This window comes from Mustela nivalis, assembly GCF_964662115.1.
Source record: "Mustela nivalis genome assembly, chromosome: 6".
Classification (NCBI taxonomy): Eukaryota; Metazoa; Chordata; class Mammalia; order Carnivora; family Mustelidae; genus Mustela; species Mustela nivalis.
This window is the reverse complement of record NC_139025.1, coordinates 73,848,966-73,865,834: the sequence shown is the minus strand read 5'-3', so window position 1 is coordinate 73,865,834 and position 16,869 is coordinate 73,848,966. Positions and strand designations below refer to the sequence as shown.

General features: G+C 39.0%; 1 gene segment (V, D, J or C); it reads left to right on the top strand.

The window, feature by feature from the left end:
• The first annotated feature begins 420 nt into the window (after positions 1-420).
• LOC309866779 (T cell receptor alpha variable 9-2-like) lies at positions 421-16,300 on the top strand. The segment is given in 4 exons: positions 421-547; positions 718-760; positions 13,509-13,591; positions 13,713-16,300.
• Positions 16,301-16,869: the final 569 nt, after the last annotated feature.

Genomic DNA, 16,869 nt, shown 5'->3' with positions numbered 1-16,869 from the left:
GAGCCCTACCTGTCATATTTTCAGTAAGTGCCATCCACCCACTTTTATCACAGATGCAATGAGTAAACATATCACAGTTCGCTAGATCATTGATCCACAATCCTCATTTCAATATAAATTTTACTCATGTATATTTTCAGTTGTAATGTTTTTAGTTAAAATTGCTTAATGCCCACTGGGTGCCATATCCAACTGATGAATTGTTGAACACTACATCTGAAACTATGTGAGGTACTATGTGTTGCTAACTGAATTTAAATAAGAAAAAGTTGCCTAATGCAAAAGGATGTGGGGTAGTGAGACTCTCAGCTAGAACACAGAGAATTATGACAGGACTCACACAACTTGCTATACCAGGAAACCCCTGTTTCCCGTTCTGGGGCCACAGCAGCACATAACCAGCAATCCTTTCCTCATCCTGTCAAGTTCTTCTCACAGTGCTGAGCCCTGAAGTTGAAGAGGAAGAAGACATTTTCCTTCTAGTGGGAGAACTCAAACATGTTGCTCTCCAACCTTCTCAAGGTGGTCATGGCTTCTGTGTGGCTAGGTAAGGATGGTCCCTGTGGGAGTGTGTCTCCTCTATGACTTAAAATCAAGAGAGATAGGCAGGATCCTGTGCGTACCTTGGGAAGGAGGGATGACAGTGTGTAAAACGAAGTTCTTTGTGCCACATCACGTATTCCAGAAGTCTCTGATTCTGTGTTATTTTCCCTTCAGGATCCAGTATTTCCCAGACGATAACTCAAGCCCAAACAGCAATGTTAGTGCAGGAGAAGGGGACTGTCATTCTGGAATGCACATATAACACCAATGAACCACGTTAGAGTCTTTTGTGGTACAAGCAGCCCAGCGGTGGGACAATGATTCTCCTTATTCATCAGGATTCTTACAACCTGCAAAATGCCACTGAAGGTCACTACTCACTGAATTTTCAGAAGACAAGAAATTTCATTCAACTTGTCATCTCAGCTTCACAGCTGGAGGACTCTGCAGTGTATTTCTGTGCACTGTGGGAGTCTATAGTGAGAGGCATGATGGAAGGAGGTATACCCATCAACAGGGCTCTTGTTGATGCTTCTTCCTGCAGTAGGGCCCAAGGGGGGGCAATTGCCATCCCAGACAGGAAGTGGCACAGGTGTAGGCTTAGAGGGAGAACCTCATTTTAAGAAAACACAACTCTGGATAAGAGTTATCATTCTTCAAACACTTCCTAATCCCTGAAAAGTTGTGCTAAAATTATTTTTTGGAGACTAGAGTAACCATAATAAATAATTTGCCATTTTGCAGTTAGATTCAGCCAGAGAATTGGCTAAGGAAGTGTAGAAACCTTTGGCTCAAGGTCAGCAATAATGTGTGTTAGTTGTTGGATTTTTCAAATCACTTTGTTCAGTAAACATTTACTGAGCTTGTATTATTGCTCAACTATTATTGAGCATATATTATGTTACAGACATTGTAAAATATGATAGGCCATGAAATGTCTCTGTGGATATGTGTGTGTGTGTGTGTATGTGTGTGTGTATACACTTTATGCATATGTGTATATATATACACACATACATTCATATGTGTATATATATGCACATAATGCTGTTTTATACCATTTAGTGACAGTTTAATTAGGTTTGTTTGCTGTGAGGCAATTGTACTCCTATTTAGTTTCCAAGGAGTCTGCTCTACAGTGTAGTTTTTCTCATTTTGTCTTATTAACACCACTAGGATACTTGTACTCAGTTTGCATACAGGAGGCTTACCTGCTCTCCACCAGACGTATCCACAAATGCTCATAATAAGGGGTTCTAGGGGGACACTGTGAAGGACAGAGTGTGAATTTGCCCCTTTGTCAGCTCCTGCCCTTCACTTCAACCTTTCTCCAAAGTCTGTTTTGTTATTTCACCTTCCTGGTTCCAGCGCTCATAGCATCTCCTTCCCCATTCTGTTTAATTTGAGTTGGTGAGACCACTTGGGAAAACATTGTGGATGTTCCACAAGAAATTAAAAATAGAGCTACCCTATGACCCAGCAGTTGCACTACGAGGTATTTACCCCAGGAAAGAAGGGCCACAGGCACCCCAATGTTCATAACAGCAATGTCCACAATAGCTAAACTGTGGAGGGAGGTAAGATGACCTTCAACAGAGGAATGCATAAAGAAGATGTGGTCCATAAGTACTCAATGAACTATTACTCAGCCATCAGAAAGGATGAATACCTACAATTTGCACTGACATGGATGGAACTGGAGGAGATTATGGTAAAAAAAATAAGTCAGACGGAGAAAGTCAATTATCATTTGGTTACACTTATTTGTAGAACATAAGGAATAGCATGGAGGACATTAGGAGAAGGAAGGAAAAAATGAAGGGCATGGGAATCCGTGAGGGCGATGAACCATGAGAGACTATGGAGTCTTGGAAACAAACTGAGGGGTTCAGAGGGGAGGGATTGGGGGTTGGGTGAGCCCAGTGACGGGTATTAAGGAGAGCACATATTACATGGAGCACTGGGTGTTATACACAAACAATGAATCATGGAACACTACATCAAAAACTAATTATGTACTCTATAGTGACTAACATAATGTAATATATGATATATAATATCATATATCATAATAATAAAAAGCTATTAAAAATCATGAGAGACTATGGACTCTGAAAAACAATCTGAGGGGTTTGAAGTGGCTGGGGGGTGGGAGGTTGGGGTACCAGGTGGTGGGTATTATAGAGGTCATGGATTGCATGGAGCACTGGATGTGGTGAAAAAATAATGAATACTATTTTTCTGAAAATAAATAAATAAATTTAACTTAAAAATCATCTATATTTAAAAAACAAAAAAGCACATTTTTTTGGCCAACAGATGAGTTAGTTTCCACATTTCCCAGCCATCCTTTTTGATCAATGTTCCACACTCCAAATCTTCATTCTCTCCATTTTCATCCTCCCAGTTCTAACCCCAATGACCTAAGGCCTTAAAATTGAATGGTAATAGATGGTTGATAATTGGTCTTGCATCAAACACCCTCTTATATTTGTTTGGAAGGCAGATTTGTAGAGTAGAAATCTTTTTTTTTTTTAATATAATTTTTTATTTTTTATAAACATATATTTTTATCCCCAGGGGTACAGGTCTGTGAATCACCAGGTTTACACACTTCACAGCACTCACCAAAACACATACCCTCCCCAATGTCCATAATACCACCCCCTTCTCCCAAACCCCCTCCCCCCAGCAACCCTCAGTTTGTTTTGTGAGATTAAGAGTCACTTATGGTTTGTCTCCCTCCCAATCCCATCTTCTTTCATTTATTCTTCTCGTACCCACTTAAGCCCCCATGTTGCATCACCACTTCCTCATATCAGGGAGATCATATGATAGTTGTCTTTCTCTGCTTAACTTATTTCGCTAAGCATAATACGCTCTAGTTCCATCCATGTTGTCGCAAATGGCAAGATTTCATTTCTTTTGATGGCTGCATAGTATTTCATTGTGTATATATACCACATCTTCTTGATCCATTCATCTGTTGATGGACATCTAGGTTCTTTCCATAGTTTGGCTATTGTGGACATTGCTGCTATAAACATTCGAGTACACGTGCCCCTTTGGATCAGTACGTTTGTATCTTTAGGGTAAATACCCAATAGTGCAATTGCTGGGTCATAGGGCAGTTCTATTTTCAACATTTTGAGGAACCTCCATGCTGTTTTCCAGAGAGGTTGCACCAGCTTGCATTCCCACCAACAGTGTAGGAGGGTTCCCCTTTCTCCGCATCCTCGCCAGCATCTGTCATTTCCTGACTTGTTGATTTTAGCCATTCTGACTGGTGTGAGGTGATATCTCATTGTGGTTTTGATTTGTATTTCCCTGATGCCGAGTGATATGGAGCACTTTTTCATGTGTCTGTTGGCCATCTGGATGTCTTCTTTGCAGAAATGTCTGTTCATATCCTCTGCCCATTTCTTGATTGGATTATTTGTTCTTTGGGTGTTGAGTTTGCTAAGTTCTTTATAGATTCTGGACACTAGTCCTTTATCTGATATGTCGTTTGCAAATATCTTCTCCCATTCTGTCAGTTGTCTTTTGATTTTGTTAACTGTTTCCTTTGCTGTGCAAAAGCTTTTGATCTTGATGAAATCCCAATAGTTCATTTTTTCCCTTGCTTCCCTTGCCTTTTGCATTGTTCCTAGGAAGATGTTGCTGCAGCTGAGGTCGAAGAGGTTGCTGCCTGTGTTCTCCTCAAGGATTTTGATGGATTCCTTTCTCACATTGAGGTCCTTCATCCATTTTGAGTCTATTTTTGTGTGTGGTGTAAGGAAATGGTCCAATTTCATTTTTCTGCATGTGGCTGTCCAATTTTCCCAGCACCATTTATTGAAGAGGCTGTCTTTTTTCCATTGGACATTCTTTCCTGCTTTGTCGAAGATGAGTGGACCATAGATTTGAGGGTCTATTTCTGGGCTCTCTATTCTGTTCCATTGATCTATGGGTCTGTTTTTGTGCCAGTACCATGCTGTCTTGATGATGACAGCTTTGTAATAGAGCTTGAAGTCCGGAATTGTGATGCCACCAACGTTGGCTTTCTTTTTCAATATCCCTTTAGCTATTCGAGGTCTTTTCTGGTTCCATATAAATTTTAGAATTATTTGTTCCATTTCTTTGAAAAAGATGGATGGTACTTTGATAGGAATTGCATTAAATGTGTAGATTGCTTTAGGTAACATAGACATTTTCACAATATTTATTCTTCCAATCCAGGAGCATGGAACATTTTTCCATTTCTTTGTGTCTTCCTCAATTTCTTTCATGAGTACTTTATAGTTTTCTGAGTATAGATTCTGTGTCTCTTTGGTTAGGTTTATTCCTAGGTATCTTATGGTTTTGGGTGCAATTGTAAATGGGATTGACTCCTTAATTTCCCTTTCTTCTGTCTTGCTGTTGGTGTAGAGAAATGCAACTGATTTCTGTGCATTGATTTTATATCCTGACACTTTACTGAATTCCTGTATAAGTTCTAGAAGTTTTGGAGTGGAGTCTTTTGGGTTTTCCACATATAGTATCATATCATCTGCGAAGAGTGATAATTTGACTTCTTCTTTGCCGATTTGGATGCCTTTAATTTCCTTTTGTTGTCTGATTGCTGAGGCTAGGACCTCTAGTACTATGTTGAATAGCAGTGGTGATAATGGACATCCCTGCCGTGTTCCTGACCTTAGCAGAAAAGCTTTCAGTTTTTCTCCATTGAGAATGATATTTGCGGTGGGTTTTTCATAGATGGCTTTGATGATATTGAGGTATGTGCCCTCTATCCCTACACTTTGAAGAGTTTTGATCAGGAAGGGATGCTGTACTTTGTCAAATGCTTTTTCAGCATCTATTGAGAGTATCATATGGTTCTTGTTCTTACTTTTATTGATGTGTTGTATCACATTGACTGATTTGCGGATGTTGAACCAACCTTGCAGCCCTGGAATAAATCCCACTTGGTCGTGGTGAATAATCTTTTTAATGTACTGTTGAATCCTATTGGCTAGTATTTTGTTGAGTATTTTCGCATCTGTGTTCATCAAGGATATCGGTCTATAGCTCTCTTTTTTGGTGGGATCCTTGTCTGGTTTTGGGATCAAGGTGATGCTGGCCTCATAAAATGAGTTTGGAAGTTTTCCTTCCATTTGTATTTTTTGGAACAGTTTCAGGAGAATGTTTGGTAGAATTCCCCCGGGAAGCCGTCTGGCCCTGGGCTTTAAATGTTTGGTAGAATTCCCCCGGGAAGCCGTCTGGCCCTGGGCTTTTGTTTGTTTGGAGATTTTTAATGACTGTTTCAATCTCCTTACTGGTTATGGGTCTGTTCAGGTTTTCTATTTCTTCCTGGTTCAGTTGTGGTAGTTTATATGTTTCTAGGAATGCATCCATTTCTTCCAGATTGTCAAATTTATTGCCGTAGAGTTGCTCATAGTATGTTGTGATAATTGTTTGTATTTCTTTGGTGTTAGTTGTGATCTCTCCTCTTTCATTCATGATTTTATTTATTTGGGTCCTTTCTCTTTTCTTTTTGATAAGTCAGGCCAGGGGTTTATCAATTTTATTAATTCTTTCAAAGAACCAGCTCCTAGTTTCGTTGATTTGTTCTATTGTTTTTTTGGTTTCTATTTCATTGATTTCTGCTCTGATCTTTATGATTTCTCTTCTCCTGCTAGGCTTAGGGTTTCTTTCTTGTTCTTTTTCCAGCTCCTTTAGGTGTAGGGTTAGATTGTGTACCTGAGACCTTTCTTGTTTCTTGAGAAAGGCTTGTACCGCTATATATTTTCCTCTCAGGACTGCCTTTGTTGTGTCCCACAGATTTTGAACCATTGTATTTTCATTATCATTTGTTTCCATGATTTTTTTCAATTCTTCTTTAATTTCCCGGTTGACCCATTCATTCTTTAGAAGGATGCTGTTTAGTCTCCATGTATTTTGGTTCTTTTCAAACTTCCTTTTGTGGTTGAGTTCTAGCTTTAGAGCATTGTGGTCTGAAAATATGCAGGGAATGATCCCAATCTTTTGATACCGGTTGAGTCCTGATTTAGGACCGAGGATGTGATCTATTCTGGAGAATGTTCCATGTGCACTAGAGAAGAATGTGTATTCTGTTGCTTTGGGATGAAATGTTCTGAATATATCTGTGATGTCCATCTGGTCCAGTGTGTCGTTTAAGGCCTTTATTTCCTTGCTGATCTTTTGCTTGGATGATCTGTCCATTTCAGTGAGGGGAGTGTTAAAGTCCCCTACTATTATTGTATTATTGTTGATGTGTTTCTTTGATTTTGTTATTAATTGGTTTATATAGTTGGCTGCTCCCACGTTGGTGGCATAGATATTTAAAATTGTTAAATCTTCTTGTTGGACAGACCCTTTGAGTATGATATAGTGTCCTTCCTCATCTCTTATTATAGTCTTTGGCTTAAAATCTAATTGATCTGATATAAGGATTGCCACTCCTGCTTTCTTCTGATGTCCATTAGCATGGTAAATTCTTTTCCACCCCCTCACTTTAAATCTGGAGGTGTCTTCGGGCTTAAAATGAGTTTCTTGGAGGCAACATATAGATGGGTTTTGTTTTTTTATCCATTCTGATACCCTGTGTCTTTTGACAGGGGCATTTAGCCCATTCACATTCAGGGTAACTATTGAGAGATATGAATCTAGGGCCATTGTATTGCCTGTAAGGTGGCTGTTACTGTATATGGTCTCTGTTCCTTTCTGATCTACCACTTGTAGGCTCTCTCTTTGCTTAGAGGACCCCTTTCAAGATTTCCTGTAGAGCTGGTTTGGTGTTTGCAAATTCTTTCAGTTGTTGTTTGTCCTGGAAGCTTTTAATCTCTCCTTCTATTTTCAATGATAGCCTAGCTGGATATAGTATTCTTGGCTGCATGTTTTTCTCATTTAGTGCTCTGAAAATATCATGCCAGCTCTTTCTGGCCTGCCAGGTCTCTGTGGATAAGTCAGCTGCCAATCTAATATTTTTACCATTGTATGTTACAGACTTCTTTTCCCGGGCTGCTTTCAGGATTTTCTCTTTTTCACTGAGACTTGTAAATTTTACTATTAGGTGACGGGGTGTGGGCCTATTCTTATTGATTTTGAGGGGCGTTCTCTGAACCTCCTGAATTTTGATGCTTGTTCCCTTTGCCATATTGGGGAAATTCTCCCCAATAATTCTCTCTAGTATACCTTCTGCTCCCCTCTCTCTTTCTTCTTCTTCTGGAATCCCAATTATTCTAATGTTGTTTCATCTTATGGTGTCACTTATCTCTCGAATTCTCCCCTCGTGGTCCAGTAGCTGTTTGTCCCTCTTTTGCTCAGCTTCTTTATTCTCTGTCATTTGGTCTTCTATATCACTAATTCTTTCTTCTGCCTCATTTATCCTAGCAGTGAGAGCCTCCATTTTTGATTGCACCTCATTAATAGCTTTTTTGATTTCAACTTGGTTAGATTTTAGTTCTTTTATTTCTCCAGAAAGGGCTTTTATATCTCTCGAGAGGGTTTCTCTAATATCTTCCATGCCTTTTTCGAGCCCGGCTAGAACCTTGAGAATTGTCATTCTGAACTCTAGGTCTGACATATTACCAATGTCTGTATTGATTAGGTCCCTAGCCTTCGGTACTGCCTCTTGTTCTTTTTTTTGTGTTGAATTTTTCCGTCTTGTCATTTTGTCTAGATAAGAGTATATGAAGGGGCAAGTAAAATACTAAAAGGGTGGCAACAACCCCAGGAAAATATGCTTTAACCAAATTAGAAGAGATCCAAAATCGTGAGGGGGGATAAAGGGGATAAAAAGTGGTTCAAAAAGGAAACAATAAAAAAAAAAGAAAAAAGAGAAAGAAAAAAAAAGAATTTTTTAAAAAAAGAAAACACCTAAGAAAAATATAAAAAAGAAAAAAATATATGTATTAGATAAACTAGTAAAAAATCGTTAAAAAAGAAAAAGGTAACAGTTAAAAAAAAAAATTTTACCCGAAGGCAAAAAAAAAAAAATGAAAAAGAAAAAATTAAATTTACTGCAAGACTAAAAAAAATCACAGGGAAAAAGCCATGAGTCCGTGCTTTGCTTTCTCCTCCTCTAGAATTCTGCTGCTCTCCTTGGTATTGAAACCGCACTCTTTGGTAGGTGAACTTGGTCTCGGCTGGATTTCTTGTTGATCTTCTGGGGGAGGGGCCTGTTGTAGTGATTCTCAAGTGTCTTTGCCCCAGGCGGGATTGCACCGCTTTTACCCGGGGCCGGGGTGAGTAATCCGCTTGGGTTTGCTTTCAGGAGCTTTTGTTCCCTGAGCGCTTTCCGTAGAGTTCTTTCAGAAAGTGGTTGTTTTTCTGTTTCCAGAATTGCTGTTCTTCTTCTCTTTGATCTGCTGATGGATTTGCAGGTGTTTGCAATCTTTAGATAAGCTATCTAGCTGATCTCCGGCTAGCTGAAGTGGTCTCGGCCTGCTACTTCTCCGCCATCTTGACCTGTAGAGTAGAAATCTTAAGTATCTCCTCAAGTTTCTTTAATTAGAGAATCTGACCATTTTCACATTCATTTTTACCCTTTGAGAATATTTTGAGTGTATAGTTCAGGGTTATGAAATACACTTACATTGTTGTTCAATCAGCAACACCTTTCATTTCTAGAATCTTGTCACCTTGAAAAACTGAATATTTGTACTCATTAAACAATAACTCTCCTTTATTCCATTCCTCTACACCTTCAGAACTACTATTTTACATTCTCCTTCTTTGAGCTGAAGCTCTTTAGCTCTCATAGAAGTGGAATTATGCAGTATTGGTCATTTTCCAAAATTTCATTTGACATACTGTCCCCATGATGCATCCACTTGCATTATGTGTCAGAACTTCTTTACTCTTTAAGGTTGAACAATATTCCCGTGTATGTAATATACCGTTTTATTTATCCATGTCTATCTGTTGATGGCCTTTTGGGTTGCTTCCTCTTTTTGGTAGAAACTGGAATTCAAAAACATCTCAATATTTATGGAAATATCAAAATTCTTTCAATTTTTGAGTATATATCAGAAGTGGATTGCTGGGCCATAGGTAATTCTATTTTAAGAAATTTAGACACATTTATAATGGTTATTTGGAAAAACTATGCTCTAGACTGCAGTATCACAAACAAGTTTCAAGGAACAGAGAAAGAGAGTGATCACTAGTCATGAATGGAGCTCCAGTATGTTGGTGAATCACAAAAGCCTAGAGGAGTTTTTCACTCTTACTACAGTACATTGCTTATTTCAGGTCTGGATGGAATGGTGAAGCCACTACCCACTGGTCAGTTCCTGGATAGCAGTCTGAGTATCCATTATTTCTTTCCTCATTTGGTAAAAGATTCAAACCTGCAATTATTGAATTGTTTTTTTAGTAGTTCCAGTTGCATAAATAAAGAACCTGTAAAAGACTCTCAAGATATTTCAAAGGCTTAGGAAGAAGTCTTTTGCTACCCACTAGTCTTTCTCTGAAATTTGACAATCTATACTGTCAAAAAGAGGGAATAGGCTTTTAATATCCCAGCTCTGTGTTGTAATCTATTAGCTTTTCCATGAAGTTTCTTGATACTTTTGAGCTTTGTTTCATTATCTGTAAATTTATTATTAGCAGTAAATTTATTATTATTATTAGTAGTAGTAGTAGTATTTTGTTGTGACAATTTATCAATAATATACCCAGAGAGATTGACAAGTAGCAGATGAGCAATTTAGGAGGACAATCTTTTTTTTTTTTTTTAAGATTTTATTTGTTTACCTGAGAGAGAGAGGGAGAGTGAGAGAAAGCATGAGAGCAGAGAAGGTCCGAGGGAAAAGCAGAATCCCCACAGAGCCCAGAACCTGATGCAGGACTCGAACCCGGGACTCCGGGATCATGACCTGTGCTGAAAGCAGTCGCTTAACCAACTGAGCCACCCAGGCTCTCCAGGAGGATAATCTTAATAGGTACAGAAAAAGCATTTGACAAAATTCAGATCTATTCCTGATTAAAACTCCCAGCAAATTACACAAAATTGAAGGGAATTTCCTCATCTTAAAAAAGGGCTTAACAAAGAGTCTACATCAAATATCACACTTGATGGTGAAAGCTTAATTGTTTTCTCCTTAGTTTCAGAAATAAGGGGAAAGTTTTGGCTCCACCACTTGTATTTAATATTGAAATAGAGGTTCAATCCAATGTAATAAGGCAAGTAGAAGAAACAAAAGCCATAGAGTTTGGGAGGCAAGAAGTGAACTTCTCTCTATTACCAGAAAGCATATTTGTGCAGAAAATGCAAGGGAATCTACAGAACAGAGTGAAACAAAATACTAGAACAAATCAGTTAAGAAAGTCAAATGTACATCTACCATGTGATACATCCATTCTACTCCCAGATATGGGCTCAGGAGAAAGGAAAGAATGGGTCTATTAAAAAAAATCTTATATGCAAAAGTTCATAGCAGTTTTGTTTGTAAGAACCTACTGGGACTACTCCATATGGCCAGCAACAGGTGAATAGACAAAATGTTTTATAGGCATAGGATGAGATACTACACAACAACAGAAAGAAACAAACTCTTGATAGTTATGACTATGGAAGAATATTAAAATAATTACATTGTGAAGTGACAGATAAAAGAGTACATATAATTCCATAATTAAAAATTATAAATTATGCAGACTAAAGCATGACAGAAATGTTCCCTGGAAATGGGAGTGGTGAGGGTTGAGAGAGGGGCTGCCAAGAGACATGAGGAAACTTTTGGGATGATGCATATGTTCATTATCTCAAATGTGGTGAGTGCTTCACAAATATAAATGTCAAATTATATAGAATTGTCCAGTTGGTGCAGCTAATTTTAATGTAAAATATGCATTAGTAAAAGACAGTAAGTATCCATATTTACTATGCAGTACCTTCCCTCAATGACATGCAAGTCCTCCGTGTGACACAGAGTGCAAAATATTTCTCCTTTGGTTTTCATAAAGTTATGGATAGGGATGCCTGGGTGGCTCAATCGTTTAAGTGTCTGCTTTTGGCTCATGTCATGATACCAGGGTCCAGGGACTGAGTCCTGCATGAGGCTCCTTGCTCAGCGGGGAACCTGCTTCTCCCTCTGCCTCCTGCTCCCCCTGCTTGTGCCCTTTCTCTCTCTCTCTGACAAATAAAAAAGTAAACTGTTTAAATGATTTTTTTAAAAATATTTATTTATTTGTCAGAGAGAGAGCGAGCAAGAGCGAGCACAGGCAGACACAGTGGAAGGCAGAGTCAGAGGGAGAAGCAGGCTCCCTGCGGAGCAAGGAGCCCGATGTGGGACTCGATCCCAGGACGCTGGGATCATGACCTGAGCCGAAGGCAGCTGCTTAACCAACTGAGCCACCCAGGCGTCCCGAAAGTAAACTGTTTAAAAAACTAAAGTTACAGATAATGACTTTCTGCATCCATGTACTATATTGTTTATTTTCCTTTTTAAAAAAGCTTTGATTTATTTATATATTTTAGAGAGAATGATAGAGTTATAGAGACTGAGAGAGAGACATAGAGAAAGCAGACTCCAAATGAATGCAGAGGCCCATGCCGGACTCTGATCCTGAGATCATGACCCTAATCATAACCAAGAGCCTAAAGCTCCACCAGGTGAGCCATCCTGGTGCCCCATGTTTATTTTCAACCATTATCATTCTAACCTCCTTGGAATTTCCCTTGCATATCTGAATACAACTTTGCAGGGGTTTGTCCAAAATTCCTTTCTAGTATACTTCTGTGGCAGGCCTGACAATGTGATTTGAGAGGTGGAGGGGAAGCCAAGGGACACATGAACCCAAACAGTATCCAGGCAAGAATTTCTTACTTCCCTTTGCATTGGGGAAAGTGTTTCCATGTTGGTTCTAGACTCATGAACCTCCTTGATCTGAATCTCTTGGAGAGTGGCCTCCAGGATATAGCTTGGGCTAAGCTTCCATCTATATGTCTAAACATAAATGTTTACAGGGCTTTACAGAAGATGTGTCCCTTTCTAGAACTTTTTCCTGATAATCCTGATTTCTTACCTTGTGGGAAAAATTATTTGATTAATGTTTGGCAACAAAATGTGACGGACAGTAATAGAAAACATCCTTGAGACTAAAGCTGTTAGGATTATAGCATTAATATTTTTTTCTTAATTCATACACACTAGTCACCTTGTTGGAGTCAACCAAATATTGAAAACTTAATTTCAGATGATTCTATATGGATTTGATGACTCCATTTATGATGTTTTTTCTGTCTGTATCTGCTATTTTTCACTTTTTAATGATTCTGAAAATCAGTAATATTTGACTATTAAAATGGTTGACTAACAAATAGTGTGACTTCTGAAAACTTTTATTAAAAAATAGTATTTCTAGCAATTGCTAATAGTTTAGGAAAAGTAAATACAGTATTTCAATTAAAGGTTATTTGTTCATTATTTTTGTTTGATTTAGAAAACATTTAGAGAGTACTTAAAAAAAATGACAGTCATGACAGTCACAGTTCTAAATATTGCGGTAAAGTGCCCAAAACACAGAATCAGTCAATGACTTGACTTCCTCTTACTTTTTCTGTATTCAACTCGAACCCCATTTCTGGCAGTCAGTGGTTTTTGGGCTGGTGCACAAGGATGCATGAGAATATGAAGTACTGAAGTAAGATGCTTTAAGTTTGTTACCCTCCCAGCCACAGAAATGCCCCAGGATGCTGTGTTAAAGAATTTCCATATCAGGCAGTGTCTTAAGAACAAAACAGACCTGAGAAGTCAGGATTGCTGTTGTTCAGACTTCCCAGGGTCACCTGAAGCCTGACATTAGCCTCATGAGGTCAGGGATGAAACAGATGGCTGACTTGGGGAGGATTTTGGCCAACATGTATGCATTTTAATCCCTGTCCACTAGGGGGTGCAGCTTCCTACCACAGTCATATTTCCTGTGTGAAATGTGGGCTTCCACTGATCATTTCTCTGTCACTCTAACCTTCTTCATAGTAAGAATGAAGAACATTATTTAGGCGATGCTCCAGAGATGAAGTGTTCTCCAGGCTTCGTGACTGTGGTACTCTTAATGCTTGGTAAGTAACATTCCTCTTACAATTTGGATTCTTTCTTCCATGATGTCAGTTAAACCTTTAACTATTATTTATCCATGAGTTTTATGCCCAAGGTGATACAGATGTCCTTCTCTTTCCTCAGGACAAACCCGTGGAGACTCAGTGACTCAGACTGAAGGCCAAGTGACCCTCTTAGAAGAAGCTTCCCTGACTGTGAACTGCACTTATTCAGCATCAGGGTCCCTTACTCTTTTCTGGTATGTCCAGTATCCCGGTGAAGGTCTACAGCTCCTCCTGAAAGCCTTGAGGGGCAAGGAGAAGGGAAGCAACAAAGGATTTGAAGCCACGTTTGACAGCAAATCGAAATCCTTCCACTTGGAGAAAGGCTCAGTGCAAGCATCAGATTCAGCTGTGTACTACTGTGCGGTGACTGACACAGTGATGGGGACTGCAGGGGGAGCTGAACACAAACTCTGAGCAGAACAGGGACCTGGAAGCTGAGTGTCTCTGCCTGATCCACTCTGGTTCCAGCACAGTCTGTGGTTGTTTGTCCCTCAGTGTCTGGTTTATACAAAATCATACAGACAACTAGAGTTTAGGAACTAGAAATAACATTTTCCAAATCCAGGTGTTCCTTAGTGACACTGAAAGCAGTTCAATGCCAAGACTTTCTCAGTCAGGGTGTAACTCATTTAAGGTAAAACCACTTAATAATGTAGTGGTCTTGTGGTCATCCTTGCAGTGAACGTCCAGCCCCACAAGTTGTTCATTGCACCCTGGTGGGAGATCCTGTGTCTTATGACAGTTTTAGAGAGACACAGTGCGACCAAGAAGGTGGTGATACCCAATGTCTTCCTGACAGAGTATGGGAGGAGAGGTGATGGGAAAGCTTCAGCCCCAAACCTATGTAATGGGTACATGTTGGCCAGAATCCTCCCCAAGTCACCCATGTGCTTCATTCCCGACTTCACGAGGCACATGTCAGTCTTCAGGTGGCCCTTGGAATTCTGAAGAACAGCAATCCTCACCTCTCAGATCTATCATTATGATTATGGGGTTAAGAGTCATCAGTGGGAGGGACAGAGAGGGAGGGAGAGAGAATCTCAAGCAGATTCCTCAAAAACCATGGAGCCTGACATGGAACTTGATCTCATGAACTGATCATGCCTTGAGCAGAAACCAAGAGCCAGACATTTAACTGAACTACTGTATCACCTAGGCACCCTATGACCTTTAATTTAGTAATTAAATTATTAAATTTAATAATCCCCTTATCAGTAGATTTTATGAATGAGCTATGATCAGAATATTAATACATTTCCTTATATATTAGTCATATATTCTTGGTTTAAATTAATTTTTCATGTAATTGGTTTAAAATATAAACTTCTCTTCATAACTCTATAAATAAAAAAGCATGTGAAAATGTACTTTAAACAACTCAAGAGGGTATACAATAGAAATTTTTCTCAGACTTTTAGATAAACATTGTAATCTAGGGGTGCCTGACTGGCTCTGTGGGTAGAGCTGGGACTCTGGATCTCAAAGGCATAAATTTGAGACCTGTGGTGTGTGTTGAGAGTACTTAAAATCTCTAAGAAAAAAAAAAAACCCATTGTAGATTAATAATACAATTTATCTCTTGATTTCTCTAAAACTGTTTTAAAAAGATAGTGCAGATACTCCAAAGGGCAGAAAGCCACAAAAACAAAAAGAAACAAGAAAGAAGCTATCAGCAGTCAGTGACATCAACCACTTTTAGAAAATAGGCTCTTTATAGATAGAGGCACACTTGCAGGAAAGACTAGATAAGAGGACACCGGAGCCTACTGGGAAAGCACTTCAGTGTGTGCTGTGACCTCTGGAAAGGGTCAGGGAAAAGAAGCACCACATGATTTTGGGTAATTGAGGAAGATGTTGTTGCCCACGCTGGTGCATGGGTGGGTGCGTGCATGTGTTTGCATATGCTGAAGGTATTGAGGTGGAGGGAAGTAAAATATGTGGACCCAGTGAGGCAATTTTCCAAGTCACAGAACAGCTATGCATCCACGACCCTATAAGAAACAATGATCATCTTCTAAACCCAGCAGAAAATGGGATTTTGGTCTTTGAGGAATTGAGAAGAGGACATAAAACATTTTCCCCAAATATTGTGCATTACAGAGCTTTTTGATTTTTGCTCACCAGTTCAACTTTCCTTTACTTAAAGATGTTCTTCTGTTCTTCCCTCTAATCCCTGGCAACCACTGGTCTTTTTATTGTCTGCATAGTTTTCCTCTTCCAGAATGTCCTATCTTGGATGTCAAACAGATGCACTCTTTTCAGATTAGCTTCTTTCACTTTGAAGTATGCATGTAGGCCCCCCTGGGTAGCTCAGTGGATTAACCATATGCCTTCATCTCAGCTCATGATCCCAGAGTCCTGAGATCAAGTCCCAGGTTGGGGTCTCTGCTCAGCAGAGAGCCTGTTTCTCCCTTCCCTCTGCCTGCTACTCCCCCTGCTTGTGCTTGCTCTCTCTGTCAAATAAACACATCTTAAAAAAAAAAAAAGGAAAATATGTATGTATATTTTCTCCATGTCTTGCCATGGCCTGGGTTCTCATTTCTTTTCAGCACCAAATAAGATTCCCTTGTCTGGCTGTACCATAGTTTACTTACCCTTTCTTCTACTGAAGGATGTCTTGGTTGCTTTCATGTTTTTGGCAATTATGAATAAAGGTGCTATAAACTTTTGTGTGTTGATTTCAAATCTTTTTGATAAATACTCAGAAGTGGGATGACTGGATCGTATGGTAGTTCTTTTTTATACTTTTTGAAGAACTTCTATACTGTTTTCCGTGGTTACAGCATTGTGCATTGCCTCCAACAGTGGACAAATGTTCCAAACTCTTCACATCCTCGACCACACCTGCATTTTGTTTTTGAAAATAGCATTCAATTTTTTTTATCTTTAAAGTCTGGATGGTACCAGGGAATTTATTGTAAATGTAAAGACAAATACATTGAGATAGTCACCATTAAAAAGGAATAGAAAATTACATATTTAGAGTATTTGTTTTTTATCTGCTACCTTCAATTAGTGGTTAGTACCAACATTTTATTTTGTTTTATTTTTAAACTATTTAAATTCAATTAATTAACATATAATGTATGATTATTTTCAGAGGTACAGGTCAGTGATTCACCAGTCTTATACAATACCCAGCACTCATTAGATCATGTGGCCTCTTTGATGCCCATCACCCAGTTAACCCATCCAACCACTCCATTCCCCTCCATCAATTCTCAGTTTGTTTTCTA